Raw genomic sequence first — 6,094 nt, 5'->3', positions numbered from 1 at the left:
TCTATAATTTCAATGATAGACTGTGCATCTTGTGTATTTTTTATACAGGATAAAAAAGTAATTCGTAATCATCATTAACGCTGCTTTAGCTAAATTCAGAGACACTTATAATGCTTAAGTGAGAATTTACAGAGGAGGCTTTTATGACATAATTTTTCGCTATTGTATTTCTGTCCATTGCATTTTTTCTGGAAAATTCTCGAATTGGAAACCGAATCTTTTTTCTTTTTTTTTCTTCTTTTTTTTTACACCGGGAACTATTTGTATAATTTGAACAAGTAGCATTCATATGCCTTTGTCAGTGTAACACTTTTTTTAGGACACAGGTAAAGATGCCATTTGGAAAGTGACACGTCAATTCCCAGCAAGTTTGCTTTAGCGTCACGTCGGTATACTTTTATAATTGCGGGGTTGTTTACTTGCGTCATTGTAATGAGCATGACGTATGTTGACTGTTGTGTACATAAAGTCTAGTTCCGTCTATATAGACACTATAATAATCACATACACTTCGGAGAAGTGTTCTAATGGGAAACTGAGTTAACGTGCATTGTAGAATAGCGTTCTTTTGAGCCGAATCGTTTCAATGATTCAATTGAACCGGTTCATAAAAGCGATCTAAATAATTGGTTCTTTAAAGGGACTTAGTCAGTCCGTGCTGTGTTTTATTAAAATTCACAATCTTATTGAACTCGAGAAACGTAATATTATTTCGAATATTAAAAGTGGGAATTGGACGATAGAGCTGGCAGTACAATGTTTTTGGAGAATATTGAGAATTTGAACGGGCGGAAGTTACTTAATAAGAGACATGTATGATATATTAAAACACATCGTAAAATTGTCACGACTTGAAAGAATCTTTGAATTGTTTGGAGATGGGCTTTCTATGGGAGCATTTAAATGTTGCAGTCTTGCACATGAAAACTGTTTCTTATAACGATGATAGCGTTAAAATGTGAACAGTTGTGAAAGAACAAATACATACTGGCGCAAAATATGATTTTAGAAAACGCATTCAGTCAGGGTTGAGGATCATTTCGTGGACCGGATCTTCTAGCCAGAGGAAACCCGATCCCAAATACATGACGTCATGCGACATTCCAGAGCCAATCTTGAGGTGCAGAAAGCAGACTTGTTGACTTTAGACTTAGAGACTCCAGCCTGTGCATCAAACGCGATTTCTCCCCTTTAAGTCGCTGTTGTAGTATTTATAGAGGTGGAAATTATCTTCTGTAATATGAGAGTCTTTAAACAGCAGTGAAAACCTCTCTCTTGCTCTGTCAAAGTTAAACACATGGGTTTTGCGGACTGATACTAAAGACTACTGATCTTTTATAGTAAGTGATGCTTATCATGTCCTGTGAAGGAAATGCACTTTTCTGTGGTGATAACCTGACCACAGGGTGAGGACTGATTTGTCAGCATCTCACTCCCCCTTTAAAACACACAGGCGTACCCTGACCCCTCCCAACCCTACAGCCCTTTGGCCCAAACTCAAAGGTTAAAAGAATGTGATGCTTGTAGGTATTTTGTAGAGTCCCATTACCATTCTTTGGCTCAGTCTAGTTCCGGTGATAACGCCAGGCTATATTAAGCTTTTCCAAAGTTTTTCCAAAGCAACCCGTTTTTTTTAACACCACTGGTTTACTCTCTGGGTTCTGTCCACCACCTCTCTAATTTGAAGAGAGCTGATGTTATCAAAATACTTGTTGCTAATTGCTTTGGAAAATCAGATGCTTTGCTCTATCCGTGTCCATCATTTCCTGAGAGTGATTGTAATGATCTGTCGAATTGTCAGTACTACTATTTTGTCGTTATCAAATCGGCTGTGCCGAATTATTGATAATGCCAGTTACCCTGAGGTCAAGTGAGATGTCCTTATGGAAAAAAAACTTATGGTCCATTAGAGAAAAATTTAGGCTTTTAGCACAGAGAAAGTTGGTAGTCGCGGTGGGTAAAGATCTGGTTTAGGAATGGGTGATTCATGGAGAATAACTGTGAACCCTGATCACCATCATTCCCCTTGAGCAAAAACCCACAGTTCCCTCCTACAGTATTGTTCTGTGGGATTTTTTTTCAACTTTTTATTTATAGTTAAAGATTTAAACAAACCCATAAGTTTTAGCAAGTGGTTCCAGTCCTTGAATTTGATTGGTCTGGCAGTGTTCCAGAAGTGATGATGTAGTCCAACAGCGACTTTTATCTTTTCATATCATCGTTAAGCTAGTAGATGCTGAGTGATTGAATCATTCATTCAACCGATTTGTTCAACAACACTGATTCTTTCAGGAATAACAACCTTATTTATAGAACAACCTAAATTCCTGGTTCTGCAAGGGCAAGGAAATTACCAACAGTCAACAAAGTCAACATCTTTATGAAGCTTTACATTTATCCCTCATTTTTTATTTGATTGTCATTCACAATGTTTCAAGTTCTTTCCTCATTTAAAGCTGCAGTCGGTAACTTTTGACGCTCTAGCGGTTAATAAACAGAACTGCTTGCGTCTTGCGGAAGAACATCGTAGCCGGAACTACTTCTCTCTGTTTATGTCTATGAAGAATCACAAAAGTACTGGGTTACTCCGCCGCGGTACCCCCGAAACAATCTAAAATAGTCTGAATATAAACACTTATTATAGGTGCACACTAGTGATTCAGGACAAGCTAAAAACACGGTTTGGAAAATGGATTCATGGTGTACTCGCTTATTATATACATTTTTCTACATTTTGAACGCAAACAAAGTTACGGACCGCAGCTCTGATTGGTTGTTTATTAACAGGAGCGATGCATTTCTGCAAATGGCAATAGGAGCACTGGGAGGAGCCAGAGGAGCTTGATTTTTTCACAGATTATCTGTCTCATATTCTACTGTCAGGACTTAATGACAGGTTTAACAAATATGTAAAAAATATATTTTTACAAAAGTTACCTACTGCAGCTTTAAGCCACTAAACAGTCTTGCACTTTTGTTTTATAGTCTGATTTTTTTTGCTTCAGATCAAAGTTTGTATTTTCGCCTCTGGTTGGTTCATCACTGGTTCATAACTCTATCAAAGACTTAAAAAAGAAATCCCAATTTGAAAAATGAAAGGGACTTCATTTTCCTATCTTCATATGGCAGAAATTGTAAAATCAGTATGTGGTTCCAAATTCAGCAGATCTTTAACTGTGACTCATTGAACCATTTATTTGATTCATTTGTTTAAAAGCACTGCTTGATTCAGTATCACCACTACTGTGTGGTGCTTGGAAAGATTCAATGGTTAATTTTACTTCAACATTATTAGGAACTGTTTTCATTGACAAAATAAAAATAGAGTTTAGAAGTTTCTCTGCTCAAGATGCTGTGGATGTTTTATCTCCAAACTTTTGTTTTTCCTTCCTTTTCCTCCGTGAAGAGGTGCATTGGAATGCACAAACGGATTTTTAGGTACTGAGACCAAATTTTTCCCGGCCTTTTATCTCTTCAGCCTTCTTTAGCTGGAGGCAGGATTGAGGAGTGGATATGGGTCTTTCTCTCTTCTGCTGAGCATCATGCTTGTTCATCGAGCCTCTTATACAGACTGATCCAGTGATGCTTTGGTTTAGAAGTTTCATGAATTGGATGATCTACCTGCTGCTAAGCGTAACATGTTTGGTACAGATGTCCTGAAACAAAAATACACACTAACATAGCTCGCCTGTTTGTAGCTGAGGCCCAAATCAGGATAAGGAATGTGACCTAATGACCTTTAGAAGCAGAGGGAGGGAAAGCGTGAAGAGTGGTGCCTGTTCATTCTGCACATACATGCACGTTTATTCCCACTTTTGCATGGCTGGAAGTTTGTAGAATTCTTTGTAGAATTCTTCTTTTGTAAAAGTTTAAATTGAGACTGATTACCTGTAATGTTAAAACATCAGTGTGGATGTTATGATAAGATTAGATAAAGAACACGATGATCATTGACTTGATGGTTATGATAACAAAATGAGTTAGGTGAGATTGTATCACAGCAGACAGAAAGTCATGCAGATTTGATACAATATGAGAGCGAGTCAACGATGACTGAATTTTTATTTTTGGGCGAACTATCCCCAAATTGAATTCTCAAATATATTTCAGTTTAGTATCAAGCTTATCTCAGGGCAAGTCCCGAGGAGAGAAAAACAAAAATAAGTGAAATTATTATTAACAAGATGAGTATTGGGCTATAATATAAATGTGTACAGCACAGCCCAGATAATTTTGATGAGAAATGTTCCAGATCATTCTGAAATCTCTTACATTTGATTTCAGACTTTAAAAAAAAATGTTCTCCAATAAATCTAAATTCCATCTAAGAGAATCATTTGTGATATTAAATTGTAATTTTCTTTTCCTTTGGTTGTAAAGCTTTTTTATAGACCAATCTCAGTACCACTATCCTGTTTAACAGATAAAGGTGTTACCCAACACTGACACCTCAGACTCCAGAGCATGACCTGGTTCCTCCCTGAGGGCACAATTATGCAGTTACACACCCAGCTGAGCTCAAAAATCTGACCCTGTTTCTGCCCGCACTGAAACTCCATCCACTCTCACCTTACAGAACTTACAGGAAAAGACACTAGGAGAGAGGGGACAAAAAAAATAAGGGACAGTTCAGAGAAAGAAGACAGAAAAGAGATTCCCAGGATCCAAATTCAGTGTTGCGTAATCCCAATATGAAACGTGATCCTGCCTCTGAGAGCTGACAAGGAGCAGAGGAGCATCTTAACTGGGTCAGGCTGAGTGAATCATATTCTCCAGTCACACGGAGGAGCTGCGCAGGGTCACCCCGGAGAAAATTCTCTCTCATCCTTAACATCCTAATTGCGTCCAGGGACAGAACAAAAATGGAGCTTGAGATTGAGAAAGGAAAAGGTTGATAGGTTCTTTTTAGTCAGTCAAAAACATATTACTTGAACTGCATGATCTGATTCCTGAACAAACAAGTTCTATGAGTCAGTTCTTCTTACTAAATCAAGATTATAGAATGCAAACACTGTAGTCTGATTCCTGAAGAAAATGACTCTTATTAGTGAATCAAAACATACAGTAGGAACAGGGTAGTTTGAATCATAAAAAAATGACTCTTATGAACAGGATCTTTTTAGTGAATCAAAACATATAGTGCAACAATGTAGCTTATACCCCAAACAAACAACTCTTATGAACTTTTTTTTAGTGAACATGAACACTGTAATCTGAATCATAAATGAATGAATCAAACCAGTTAGTTAAATCAGTACCATCACTAACAGGTTATCATGACAGTGAGTAGTTAAAGATGCATAGTTTCAGTCAAACACTTTTAAATTGATTTATTCATGAAGTTCTCACAAGTCTTCTGAATTCATATAATTAGGGTTTTAAAGCTTCTCATCTACAATAATATCATAAGTGTTGTTTTAATGACATGCGAGCTGACATTAAAGAGCCAGTAAGATGAAAATTCTAAGCTTCCTATCACTGTTTATAAGTCCTGTACAATAGGTTTAAATCCATCCAAGGTTAAAAAACATTGTCATTTTGTCAAAATATCATTTTAAAATTACCTCAATTCTCAGAGATCCCCAAACAGTTCGCGCAAAGCTGTTCAAAAGATTCAGTTTCCTTAAACCCCACCTTTCGGTAGCATACTGTGTTCTGATTGGTCAACTGACATCGTCAGGTTTGATTGGTTGTTCCGCACACAACTTCATGGTAAACAATGAGTTAGCATCTTTTTGGGATTCATCTCATCGCGAAGCAAACAGTAAAATAAAAAACTTGAACAGTCTCGCTGCTTTTTCTTCTGTGTGGGCGTATTCAAGCCGCACGCTTCAGTTTGAATCTGAATAGCGCGTTTAGCGCGGGGGCGTGGTCACATTAGATATAATGAAGGGAGACGTGAAAAATGGACATCGCGTTGTTTTCCTATGGATTACGTTGTTTTCCTATGGATTACTTTATCACAGAATATCTGTTAGCAGCACTTATTTAGTTTTAAAGAAGATATGTCAAGCTTTCTATAGATATCTCTCTCATTTCTCTTCGTTGAGTATTCATGGAGTTACACTTCCTTTTAATGACGTGTTTGTAAATG

Source organism: Carassius gibelio, chromosome A21 (genome assembly GCF_023724105.1).
Source record: "Carassius gibelio isolate Cgi1373 ecotype wild population from Czech Republic chromosome A21, carGib1.2-hapl.c, whole genome shotgun sequence".
Taxonomy (NCBI): Eukaryota; Metazoa; Chordata; class Actinopteri; order Cypriniformes; family Cyprinidae; genus Carassius; species Carassius gibelio.
The sequence above is the reverse complement of the archived record's forward strand: the minus strand, read 5'-3'. Positions refer to the sequence as shown.